At 31.0% G+C, this 14,670-nt stretch overlaps 1 long non-coding RNA gene across 5 annotated transcripts in view; it reads right to left on the bottom strand.

Annotated features, from left to right (window-relative positions):
* Positions 1–6,654, bottom strand: part of LOC146528349 (uncharacterized) — a 162,520-nt gene extending 155,866 nt beyond the window's left edge. For 4 of the 5 annotated variants that reach the window (XR_014879085.1, XR_014879086.1, XR_014879087.1 and 1 more), the window contains exons 1-2: positions 6,487–6,654; positions 4,858–4,919 (exon numbers count right to left, since the gene is read on the bottom strand). This is a non-coding gene — a long non-coding RNA (uncharacterized LOC146528349). The remainder of the gene's footprint in view (positions 1–4,857; positions 4,920–6,486) is intronic. The other variant, XR_014879089.1, reaches the window with a different exon arrangement.
* Positions 6,655–14,670: the final 8,016 nt, after the last annotated feature.

Raw genomic sequence — 14,670 nt, 5'->3', positions numbered from 1 at the left:
TTACAGACATTATTTTAAATGGAGTATTTGCTTATTAAAATATTTTTAACGTTTAATGATAAATATTGTTACTGTGTTGGTATAGGTCATACAAAATACGGCTTGGATATTTTAATAGTTTCTCGCAGTTCACTTCACAATATGAGAGCAAAGAAGAATGGAAAAATAAATAGTAAAGAAAATATTTAGTAAAATTTTAGTTTTCTTATAAATTCAGATAGTTTCCAAATATTAGATGAAAAAGTGGATCGTCAAGTTAAAGAGAAATATCACGTGCTATTTCTGATCTTCTTCCTTCTTTAAGCATAATATCACAAAAATATTAACAAAGATATACGCAATATCGCTTTCTTAAACAATAGTCGTAAAATATAAAATTCTAAGAGAGCTCTAATAGTACAAAGTATAATTTATTTCTTTCTGTTATAATACTTCATATATCTGGTAAAAACTGTAATATAATTAATATGTATGTATTTCTAAACGTTAACTTAGTAGTGAACGATCATTGGGCATTGTGTTTTTTCTTATGTAGACCCTAAGTGATAAATAAAACTAGATTTGGGGAGCATTTGATTTTTATTGTTTCACTTGTTATTTCTAATAAAATATAATATATGAATAGTTAAATATTTTTATTTATCCACGTATTATTCTACAGGCAGAAATTCATGAATATAAGTTTATTAAAAGAGTTTGTTTTTGGTTCAAAAGTAATGATAATAATCAATTAACTAACATACAATGTTAATGCTTTACGTTTGAAAATAACAAGATATTTAATACCATAAATTATAATATTAATTTCTAAATAATAATTACTATCATGTGAAAAAAAGGAAATTCTAAATGATCTAATTATTAGCTACCAGCACTATTTGAAAATTATTATTAATAAACACTTTTGATAATTATCAAGTATATATATATCACGAGATATTGCACATATTGTCATAAAATGAGAGCAATACGAAAATACTCAAGACAAATCTTAAGGATAAAAACAGAGTGAAATATCTAACTTCTATCATCATTAATATAAGATGACAACGTTAATATCATTGTATTATAATAACATCATTACTACAGAAATTTCCTTTTAGTAATTCATTTTCGTAATTTCCCGAAGTGTTAAAGATTAGACACAATCAATCATTTAGTAAGTCGCGTTTGATTTAAACTCGCATTTATCCATTCATCTATACTGTTTAAAAAAAAATCTATATAGCAGATTTACCAAATTACAATAAATATTAATTAAACGAGCGTAGAAATAATTAAGGCGGATAATTTCTACAATGAAGGTTCCAGATTCAAGTACCTAGAAAGAATTGATATTGTCAATTTATGTTATTTTATGTTATTTAATCATTATACAGGCGAAACGAAACATAAAATCATATATTAATTAGTAATAACATACAGACAAGAAAATTAGATTTTCCCTAAAATTAAATTTAGCGAGCGTAGTACATAATATCTTCGTTCAAACCTACGTGAAATCGTAAAAGAGATTAAATCGTGGACCCTTGTTACTTAGGGGCATTGTGACAGCTCAAAAATACAGGGTTGAATTGGAAAACCAAACTAAGGAAATAATATAAATTGTAAGTAATGCAATACCCTAACGTGTTGTTAAAGCTGATGTACATCAGAATAATACATAGGCTATAATATATACAAGAAAACTAACTATAAAATAATAATAAATTTAAGCGGGCGAAGCCGCATTTAGGTAGCTATCACTATAACATTTAAAAGCAATCTTTTTACCTACCTGTCTTTTAAAAGAAGGAGGTATAATAGTACAAATTATATATAAAAAAATCGGTGCAATGGGATAGCGCCTGACTGTACATATATAATAGGTGTGCATTCGATTCCCACTCGGAGGAATGATTATATCTAAATTATTTTCATTTCACTGCTCTGATAAACAAAGGCTTTGAGTTTTGCCTGCCCTGCAATGTGAGAAAAAGTGAGAGTCTGTTTGTTTTTGAATATTGTTTGTTATATGGCTCTATTAACATTGCATATGAAATTACAATTTATGGTGCTAACGAAATTCTACATAAATTACAATGACCCACATCAGGCTTAAAATGAACAATACGCTTAATTAACGTTTTATTTCTATGTTTCGTAAAAATGGATATGTACGAGTATTTTGTTTGAACTTTGTTTTGTAAACTAATAAATAATAATAATATCAACGAAAATATTTTCGTTGAGATTTTGATCTTCCTTATCATTCATTATAATTAATGATAATTACTCGTACATAGAAAGTTGATTTTGTAATAATATTAAAAAAAAAATCATATATAAATGACCTTTACTGAATTACCGCCCACTGTTGGACATAGGCCTAAACCAAGGATCTTAACGCCGATCGGTCCCGAGCTGCCTGCATCCAGCGGCTTCCCGCAACTTTAACCAGATCGTCGGTCCACCTGGTGGATTGTCTGAAAAAATGGGGAACGGAGTGCTTTGGTGCTAAACGTACTCTGTCTACCATATTGTATACGCGATACAGCGTAAAGATGAAAAAAAAATTATAGCATTTTTCTATTTTATGTCTAACATATAAATTAGTCAAAAAATACATAACAATAACAGAAAAGAATGTTTACATAAGAAAAAGTAATATTCGGACCGCAATAACTCATTGGGCACGTCCAACTCGAGCAGTGATCTAATCTCAAAGTGAAGGATTACCTTTTCACTTTTAATAGCACGGTCCAGCGGTCAGTAATTGGAAAGAAAAAACGTGCCATTTCATTAATTATTTTGCTTCAGTATTCCAATTTAGACTAAAATATGATATCAAAATAATGAAAAAATATTTGGGTATTTTTTTACGTAATTAATTATTTAACAAATTATAAACAACCCTTAATTTAATTTTATGTACTCTGGTTTATTCTAACTTTTGTATGGCCGTCGTGGTATAATGGTGACAAAATGTCATAATTCTCTTTTCGATGTGTCAAATTAGTAGAAGAATTGCTTACTTATGTCAGAAAATGTGTTGACACACTTTCTAACACCCTACTAATGTTATACGAAAGTTTGTGAGAATGGATGTTTGTTCCACTCTCATGCAACTACTTAATGTAATTAAATGAAACTTTAGAGTAATATACTACAATTTATAAAAAAAATGTATAAATTGACTTTAATATTAGTGCGGCTTCGCCTGCTTAAAATAACAAGTTTATGCAGGCGAAGCCGCACTTTGGTCGCTAGTATTATATAATTATGTTTTAAATACAATTATTTATTTAATCATACCATTAAATACAAAAATTATAATATAACGAGACCCAATATCCATCATATTTTTAATATGCCCGAATGTTTAGTCATTCCCCTAATGTAGTGTCAAAAATGATATATCAAATACAACAAAGGCAAAAGGACAATGGGAAAGCTAATAGCCGTCGGTCAAGGACGATAGCTAAACATGAAAGATAAACATTAATTTCACTATCCTTGAAATGCTGGAACAACGCCATCAGATATCTTTTGTCAGTTCCCAAGTAATTAATGTAGAATATTAAAGTTATGGTAATTTCTTGATTGTGTTTTTAGAGAAAATTGAAAAAGTAAGAGATTTAGTGTGCCTTTTTTATTGTATGTTATACACTTTATAGATGCCAGTCTATGTTATGTATGCAGGGGCACAAAGTGCAGCTGTAAGCGTGACAGCGTGTGGGTTCGATTTCTACTCAAGAAAATTAAATATTTAATATGTTAATTTCTTCGCTTTGTTAATGAAGCAAAGTGAGGCGTTCAGTTCCTCCACACAGAACGCAATGATGCCAGAAATCAGCGAAAAGTAGAGAACGGAGTGTTTTAATAGGTCCTTTCTGTCTATCCTACTATGTGCGTGATATAGTGTGCTTATACTACCAAGTCCTCGCTTAAGCCAAATATAAAACAATATTTGCATTCTCTTATTATTGGTGAATAGGAATTTAATATAATCATCGATCTCTACTCGGAGAACTGCATAGTTCTTATTTCTTCGCTCTCGTAGACCAAGCGCGGCATTTAGTTCCGCTAATCAACATAATGTCTCGAAACTTAGCACTAGTTTCCCTCGATCAACCTTCTCTATGTAAGTATAATGTTGAAGAATATATATTTTTTATACTGACTGAATAAAAAAATAAATTTGATATATAAAAACATCTAAAAAAGTCTATTTGTAACATGAGAAGCCTTGAAGGGTCAACGTGAGGTTATTGTCATTGATAAACGAGGTAAGAGAACGAGACGTCATAACGAATGATGGCAGGGACCCTAAATTAGGGAAAAAAGGGTCGAATTGACTGCGCGGCAAATGTACTGTACCAACCTGACTGACTATAATCAAGTTGTTCAGAGGAATGTTCAGTTTTGTGAAATTTTACATGTTCTATTAATTTTAACATTTCAAGATTAGACATCATTAGTTTTTTCTAAAACATTTTTTATATAGTAGGTATGTATATACCTTTTATATTTAATTAACAAATACCTGATTTCTGATCAGTTACTTCATTTTAGTGTATTTATCGCTTAAATATTAGCTCTGAGTGTGGTGATAACGATATTTATTCATTACTACCACAATAAAATTAAAATATATTACTACCTTTAAAGGGAGAACGAAAGTGTCTTAATGGGAACAGAGTATCATAACAACATGTTCCCAGGTTCCCTCTGCCTCCCCTTCTAAGTGCAGGATACAGCGTGAAGCTAAATAAAAATACCCGTAAATGGTAACATATGATTGTAGCCAAAGTGCTCGTAAGTCAGGGGGTTAAGGACTTAACGTGCTATGTGTTAAGTACGTACTAGAGTAATTACCTTTTTCCTTTTTTTGCAAAAGAACTGAGACCTTGCGGCAAATTACACACTGATTGCATCGGCTGTGGAAGGCAAAAAATTTATATGTTCTATTTACACTTGTATATTCTATACTAATATTATAATAATGAAGAGTTTATTTGATTGAACGTGCCAATCTCAGGAATTACTGACTCGAATTGAAGAACACTTTTTGTGTTTTTCTGTTATATTCCTTTTATCGAAAAAGGTTTTGGATTACGTCGACATATTTAACAACTAACGTGTTATGACGATGCAACCCAGTAAACCTGTAGTCAGATTTATCTCCCTTGTTACCAAAGTGAGGAAAAGATAATAATAAATTTCACCAAGTGGAAATCAAACTCACAATCATTACGTTTCCAGTAGCTACTGCTGTGCTACGAAGGTCTTCGTATTTTCACAAAATACAATTTTGGAGTATACATACTTATGTATTTACTTAGTTTACGATAATAATATGTATTATGTATGTAGAAACAACGAAACTTGTATTTTATAGACGTTTAACCTACCCAAGTTTTTGTGCAAAGCTACGTCACCGTTTTCGACCTACGCAAGAAGCGAATTATACATGGCAGTAAAACGCAATGACTATTTAATTTCTCTTTAAACACTTTTATTGTCATCATTATTTTAAAAGATAAACGAAATTACTGAGGATGCTATATATAATTTCTAGATATTAAAGAAATTCATATATGTTTAAAAAAAAAATCAATTTATATATTAAAATGTTTGTATTATATAAAATCTTTCATATCGAGGTAACTTTTTTAATAAGCACAAAAGTTTATTAAGTTTTATCTTCAGCTTCATTTTATTCCCCAGTCGGCGATATGAATTATTAATTATTAATATTTTCATCGCTTCGTGTTCCACCATTCAACACGCAATGTCTTGAAAAATTTGACGGAAAGTGGGGAACGGAGTGCCTTAATACTAGGTTCCCTCTGACTACTCCGCTATGCAAGAAAAGTTTAAAGTTATTTCTTTTAATTTTTCAAAATTTTTTAGTTTTTAAAGTTTCATTATTTAAATATTAAATCAAAAAACTGACACAGCTTACAATCCAATGCAAAGAAAATCAAGGAACTTATAATATTTTAGCATATTAAATCGATAAATGATTCATTCCTTCTATGCGGCGATGACGCGAATTGCTATATTAATCTTTAGGCTTCACAATGTACGCAATATCAATGTCTTTACGCAGCCATCTTTCCCCATATTTTGTTTACGAAGAACCATTTGTCACTGACATGGCCTGTCTAAGAAGTTCAAGGGCAAACCATAAATAGACAGCAACAACGCGGACTTCCAGCTATGAATAATTCAACGGATGACGTCCGATTTTAACGTTTCCAGTCTTAGATTTTAAAAATAAAATATTAATTATTTAAAAATATATGATTAGTCTTAAGTTTTAAATCTAAAAAGGGGCTTATAGTGAGATATATGAATTGATATGGTTTGATATTACTTGTTCATCAAAAATCTTTCATATAGTTAATAAAAAATAAATTAATTTTCAAACATTAGTTTCCTAAATAATAATAATATAAAGTATTTGTAATGTTGATAGAGACGAAAAAAAAGTCTACTCACGTTTTACACTGAGTATGTCCAACACCACTTTAAAGTACATATAGTTTTAAAACAATAATAAATGACGACACAGTTTATACAAAAGTCAACCACAAACATATATATAAAACAGAACACGATAAATACTAATTTGGAAGGAAATAATAAAGAAAACAATGGAACATATAGAAAGTGTTCTTACTTCGACTGTTCGTACTTCGTAAAGTTATCAAAAATATGCCGTTAACAAGAGGGTAGGAATAAATATTAGCGGTTCACCCGACTCGACGCGACGGCAACATCACGCGGGCGCGTTCACGCGGTTCACGCGTCTTCTCGAAGGAAGACGTGGCTACAGGGTTTAATGTTTCTCCTAGGTTCCTATATACTGTAATATATAATATTCATTTTGTAGCCAATCAATTTCTTTTTATCAAGAACGTTATACCTTTCTGACTTCCTTCCTTTTCAACAATTTCCCTTATTTGGTTTTCTTTTCGTGTACTACGCGATAGTCGTAAAGAGATATCTGTTTTTTCCGCAAGTTTTTTTCGTTGGTTCCACTGAAGTTTGTAGATTTTGGCAAAAAATGTGATAAAAGACCTATTAAAAACTGTATAATTGGGAAACAATATTGTGCCATTATGGCACCGTAAGACAGCGTCTGACTGTGAAGGCATTGATTGTAGATTTGATCCAGATTGGGGGAATGATTGTAATTAATTCTATTTATTTTCCTCGTAGGCAAAATGCGCTATCTTTAAAATCTCTAAAGTTCAACCGAAAATGGGGAACGAAGTGTACCAGCACTAGGTTTTCTGCAGTTTGGAGCTTATTTAACAAAATTAGGCAACTAGGAAATAAAATATTACCAGAAAAGTAATAATGATGAATTCTTCTTTATTTAAAAAAATGTATGCAAGCATCTGATAAATAACATTCAACCAAATAATATTGCCATAGACAAAGCCACGTGCGATATGCTAGTATTTCTCTCTATATTCTCCATAACCTTTAATTTATAAAATAAGACCGTAATCTATATATATAAAAGGACTTGTCCTCACTGACTGAGGTAAGACGCACGCACAGCCGTAACCGCTGATGGTAGAAACGTGAAATTTGGACAGATGTTTACTTTCGCAATCTGGACATCCACTAAGAAGGTATTTTGAAAAATTTTAACTCTAAAGGGGTGAAATAGGGGTTCAAAGTTTGTATGGAAAAAAATTTAAATCGGCACCGATTTTTATAAAATTTGAAATTTAGATTTTTAAAAGTATTTAATTGAACACATGTTTCATCGTTTTCTAGAATTCTCCCCCTAAGGGTGCAAATAAGGGGTTGAAAGTTTGTATAGAAAAAAACTTAAATCGCCACCGATTTTTATAAAATTTCATATTTAGAGTATTAAAAATATTTAGTTGAACATGTGTTTCATGGTTTTCTAGAATTCACCCCCTAAGGGTGCAAATAAGCGGTTGAAAGTTTGTATGGAAAAATCTTTAAATCCCCACCGATTTTGATAAAATTTGAAATTTTGACTCTTAAAAATATTACATTGAACACATGTTTCATGGGTTATTAGAATTCACTCCTAAATACGCAAGCGAAGCTGCGCGCGTCCGCTAGTTACTTTATATTTCAGTTGCTTACATGCCTCTTGGTGTATTAACTTCGAAGAATGAAAAGGAATCCGTTGATGTATTACAAGTAACTGTACGATCATAGATAAAAAATATATGGAAATGAGACTTAGGCTTGTAATACGAACATTATTTATGATTTAACAAATAAAATGAGTAATTTAATTCATGTAGTGTAAAAAAGTCAGGTTTTGTATTTCTCGAAACGGTTATATACCTGGTATAGCGTCATCGGGCAATGCATTGCATATGCAAGTATAAATGACCTGAATGAGGGGATCTTACACCACTTGAGACGCGCCCCCCCCCCCCCTGGCGGCTGCGAACGTGACTTAACTTTAGAAATATTGACTAATTGTAAACGACACAAATTTTAACATCAAGAGCATTTATTTCATCATCACTTTAAACTATTTCCAAATATATTATAGTCTATGTCCGGGTAAAATTCATCGATCAAGCGGAAGCTATTTCAAGATCGAAATTATTTCCCGAACGTCGTTATTGTGGAGATACCTACTTCTTACACATACCAATGAGTGATATGTTTAGTAAATAACGATAAATAAGTGTAATTATTTTGTTCGTGTTTTAGTTATGAAAATTTTAAGCTAATATTATTTTGTTCAGTTTTTTCATCCAATTTTTGAGACATTTGTGTTGATCGGCGAAACTCAACTCCACAAATTTGATTTTAAAAGTTAAATAACACAAAAAGAAAGACACAAAAAATATTGGGATGATTGAAATAATAAATAGAATTCTTGTAAAAATATCAGGAAAATATTCAACTTCTATAGTTGTCAAGAACAAAGGGTTTTGAAACTGAGATGAGTGATAAAAAATATTTTCCAACGCGTCTTAAGACCCTAAGGCGAATTTCGTGAGCCAGTTTCTATTAATAAATGATTGTTGTCCCAGTTTCAGGCGAATATATTATACACTAGCGACCCGCTCGCGGCCTCGTCTGTTTGAACTAAATAATTTATTTACTAATCTGAATTGTTTTCATGTTCTAATAATATACACAAGTTCAATAAATTTGGCTTCTATTTATCTATAGTCTTATCAATATAAAACTAAAAGTATTTTTTATTAGCTCCACGTTTTACCCCCAGCGAGGTATCAGGATCACTACCGAATCGAGCTCACAACAGAAGGAATGACAAACGCTATGGAAAATTCTAAATAAAATTATTGTATATAAAAAACTCGGCAGCTTAAAAATAATAAGCTGAAATAAAAATAAAAAAGCACTTTAAGGTGGCGTCGACAAACAATGCTTTGTTATCTATTGGCATAGAAAGATCTACCGCAAAAAAATACGTTCAGTTTTTCATGAAAAAGGCAACTCATGTTATTTAGTTTAACTTGTTTTTCCCAATACAGTTCATTATTTTTAAGGAGCAGGGATTATTTATTTAATATATATATTTTTTCAGATTCACGCTGTAGTGTTATGGAAGGTACCTAGTGTTAACACACTCCGTTCGCCACTTTCCTCTGAATTTTCTAGGCATTGCTTTTCAATGGCAAACTCAACAACTGGCTTTGCTTACCGGAGCAAAGAAATAAGAATGTTAAATATTTCATATCCTTAAGTGAGAATAAAACCCACAACTTGTGCCGCTGCGCTATAATTGCTTCTGATAATAATTTTATTTATCCTATATCTTATAAAACAAAGTCGCTTTTTGTGTCTGTCTGAACTTTCTAACTCTTCTTCTTCTAAACCACCCAACGGATTTGGATGCGGTTTTCATCATTAGGTCGAGTATTTCTCAGGGAAGGTTTATATATAGTTTATTATTTGTACATTCTTATGTAAATTAACATAAATACGATAAATGTGTATAAAGTCCTACCCGCTGAGACACTTTGGCGCATGCGCTGCTTTAATGGAAAATACTACATGAAAAAAATGTACCAAAGTATTGTTCCTCTTAATAAGATCTACAAAAAAGTCCGCGAGAGCATATTCATATCTTTTAAGAATAACGTGTAGTGATCATTTTTCTGTCTAAAAATAATAATTTCAATATATTTTTTATTGTGAGGGATATTTTTCCATAATGGTATTAATCCTTATCCTTTAAAATACTTTATTAAATTTCTACGTTAAACGAAGATAAAATTTGCTTTTTGAACTATTTCGAAATTGCGAATAGTTTTAGAGAAAAACGCATTTAATTATTGACACATCACACCGTTCACATATCAACTGTATCGAGTCAAGTTTCACTTATCCCTTACTCTCAGCATATAAATAAGTATATTAGTTACGTTGGCCATTTAATGTAGATCAAAACTGTCTTTTCTGTTTTTCATTTTAATAAGTTAGAAGTTGTTACAATATCAAAAAATCCTTGCTGCGAAACGCGCCTCGCGACGTTATGCTTATACAAGCGAGTCCGAAGCGCCCGCCTGCCTTACACGCATCGGTGGTTCAGTGGTAGAATGCTCGCCTGCCACGCGGGCAGCTCGGGTTCAATTCCCGGCCGATGTATTCTATTTAATTTTCGTCACAGGCAGCCACGTAGTGCTTGCTTTTCATCAGGGACAGAATACCATCTTCAGCATTAACCACAAGCTCGAAAAAAAAAACCCGCCTGCCTTTATAGCAACGAAGATTTAGATGCGTTTGCACGTATTGGATAATTCGAGTTGAATGTATTATTTAATGTCATTTAACAATCTAAAAATAGTAATTTAAATATATTTTAATAAGTACTTGAAAAGATTAGTAGCACAGATTTAAAATTACGGTACCTACTAAAAAATCCTTGCTGTGTAAAACAATTGGAAAATCCTTATTGAAACTATGAAAATGCGGGTTGCATTAGGGTTTAATTAACTTTCACATTATCTTAAGTGCTTTGCAAACATACATTATATGACTAATCCAGTAGAAAAAGCGGGCGAAGCCGCAATAGGGTCGCTAGTATCAAATATATAATGAATATTTATAGTAAGATTAATATTCCACAAAAGAATATTTTGACTTCATTATAATAAATATAATTCTGTATTCCACTCACGTTTAGAACTGATTTTTTGGCAAATTCTTTTGATTTTTGCTGAAAATCAACAATTGAATATTATTTTTATACATAAAGTATATTATAGCAGTATGATATACCTAGCTTACATTACTACGCAATACATATTTTATTCTCACCATACTACTTATCTATGGAATATTGACATGACAATATTATAAGTAGTCTAATGTTTATAAGTAAGAACTTAACATCGAAAAACTGATTTGAAACTTAAACTTTTTTTAATACTGTTTGTGTTCAATACGATTGTTTGAAGTTGAAGTCATTTCTTATAAAAGGGATATCGTAATACTATTTTTATCCCGCGATCTGAAGGAGACACAGCTTGCAATAAACTAAAACTTTAAGAAATATAATAAAAATGTTTCAAAGGAAAGAAATTCATACAAACTTTCGAGACAATATTGACTTTTTATGGCTTTGTTATACGCTTTTAAAACATTTTACGGCGACTACCTCAGCTATGTATTTTATTAAAATTTGGAAAGTTTATAAGAAAAACAGCTGCCTGTTGTTGGGTCTACAAAACTGGTCCAATGTTTGTGAAAACATTGGACCATTTTACAGAAAATTTATTGTAACAATAAATTTTCTGTAAAATCCGTAACATAACGACGAAAATAAAAAACCAATAAAGTTCAATTTGGGTTCAATTTACGCTTTCCCCATATTGTATGGAAAATCATCCCTGTCATTTTCAATTTATATACAAAAGGAATGTCCGTATATACTCGTATGTATGTATATTTCTTTTGTAAGACATCATGTTGTGGGGTTTTTGTATAAGAATGTCTATAGGTTTTAGAAAAAGAAATGGGATGTTGAGTGGGAAGTTAAGAAAATGTATTTTTTCCAAGACCGGGTTCAAATATCGATAAGTTCAAAAAATTTATACGTTTTCTAAAAAGGTATTTTCGTAGGTAGGCAGAGAGACCCTACTGTTAATTCACTCTGTTCCACACTTTCCGCTGAATTCTAGAGGCATTCCATGTTGAGTGGCGGAACTCAACGCCGCGCTTGTCCTCGACACCAAAGCGCATATAAATTTACGTATCTTGCTATACCAAAACAAAAACCTATTAATCCCTTTTTCGCAGAAATTGAGTAAAAATATAAACAGCACGTTATGTGTACATCCGCATTCCTATAAAAGTAAACATTTGTCTTAATACAAATGAGTTTTTATATAATTTGTTTATTTTAACGTTGAAATTTATGAACAAGACGAAATTTTAAGTGAAAGGAAACGGTGATAGATAAATGAACATATAATATAGCTGCCAAACGTTAAAAAACCCTTAGTCATTAGATTTATTATGAAATTATTCGTAGCTCCACGTACCTGCAAAACACTCTGTTTTCCATTTCCTTTTCAACGTCCAAACGTTGTGCGGAATTTAATTACGTACTTTGTCTTATCACATCAAGATAAACTTTTTTCATATAGCATGGAACGATAAATACAAAATTGGTAACGACTCAAATTAAAATTAACCGAAATCATTAATAACCAATTACAATTATAATAGAGCTCTGAAACAAAAATATTGTCATCCAAACATAAAATTGTATAAATAACTCATATAATAAAGGGCACGCGTGTCGTTCTGGTATTGAGGGAAATCGCGGCGTTTAGTTCCGCTACTTAAGACGCAATGCCTCCAGATTTCGGTAGAAAGTGGGGAATGGAGAGTCTTAACACTAGCTTCTCTGCTTACAAAAAAAACCCATATAATATGAAGTACTGACTGTTTATAGAACTAAAACCATAAATATTATTCTAGTAAATGTAGCGACAAAGTGGGCGAATAGAAGTTGTTCCTACGACACGTGTCTTGGAAACGTTCCGTGAGAGGAAAAGTTATGCGGAATTAGACTAGACTTGCCAAGTCTTATTTATTGTAGTTATTGTTATGATAAATGCCATTTATGGAAAGTTTGTAATATATAACAGTTTTTCAGTAGTTCTTAAATAAATCATGGAAATTTTAAAATTTTGTTTTGAGGCCAGTTGTAGCACAGGAGCACAAAGGCGTGTGACTGTCAACACGTCAACGGAACAGGTTGTAGATTCGATTCCCACTTGAGGAAATTTTATTTAATATTGTCATTTCTTCATGCTCTGATGTCGAGGCTAAGCGAAGCGTTGAGTTCCACCACTCGACACGCAATACAACCAGAATACGGTGATAAATGGAGAGCGGAGTATCTTAGCTTCCTCTGTTTTTTATTTTCCTCTATATCATGATATTTGTACATTAGAAAAAAATATTACACACGTCATCGTATACATTCCAATAAATTTACTATTATGTGGCACGCGATTATTGCTTTGTGAGCCATTCCTTTGATATATCGTTTAGCTTCTAACTTCTTAATGTCACTTTTGTATTATTCTGTATTGATATACTTATTGGGGGAATAAATAGTGAAAATTACTTTATAAATACTAATAATATACGCTACAAATATAGAAATATTTAATTTTGAATTATACCCGTAGCTCATAACTTCCTTTTCCAGTACTATAAAACCCAAAATAATTGTAGTAGCTTCTTAATTAACAATTTTTTTTTAACTAAACGTTTCCAAATTCGGTCAAGAATAAGTTAATATAAAATAGGAGAAACCCTCTATTTTATACAAGTATGTAGGTACTTCCCATACAAATTCAGATAACAGTTTCTATAAGCCCGTGAGCTGTCGGCAAAGATTAATTGCGTGTAACGACGCTTGAAACACGATTACTTCAAATCGTGTGATAAATAATATAAAGATATTCAAAATGGTTGACACTAGTAGCTGAAGTGACATAATTATTAAAAATTCTATGGAACAAATAAAAAATATACAAAATGATAAAGGTAAAGAATATGACATTAAATTTAGTATCTTCAAAAAGATAATTTATGGAAATTGGTAATGTTTCAGTTAGTGTTACTAGTATGTGGAATACTGCAAAGCCTGTTATATTAATTGAATTTAGTAGTTATATTGTTATAGTAATTTTAAAGTTAAAATGTATTCATTTTTTTTTCGTCTTCAACAGCTTTTACTAATATAAAATTTTGCAATTTGAATATATATATATATAGGATCTGTCCAGACAATTCAAAATTCCTTGATTCTTTTTTGAAAATAAATAAATATTAATAAGTATGCAATATTTAGCAAGCATATATCACTTACTAATACAATCACGAAACATTTTTGATATAAATATATAAAAGATATCCTTTACAGTGTACATAGTGTGTGTTTTTGGTAAAAATATATTCTAAACCACAAATAATTAATAAAATTTACATATATTTCAAACAACAAAGTATAACAAATACAAAATTAGGATTTAGTTTTTACAATGGAAGCGCTTCAGCACAACTCATATTTCAATACGTAAAGTTTAAACTTTGGAAAATTGTATTTCGTTCCCGCAAAATATGGATATTACCCGCGGAATTACAATAAATGCAGGCTTGCCATGTTTGTGATTCACT

This window comes from Heliconius melpomene, chromosome 19, assembly GCF_056956725.1.
Source record: "Heliconius melpomene rosina isolate 202511_hmr_F chromosome 19, ASM5695672v1, whole genome shotgun sequence".
In the NCBI taxonomy this organism is placed as follows: Eukaryota; Metazoa; Arthropoda; class Insecta; order Lepidoptera; family Nymphalidae; genus Heliconius; species Heliconius melpomene.
The sequence above is the reverse complement of the archived record's forward strand: the minus strand, read 5'-3'. Positions and strand labels throughout refer to the sequence as shown.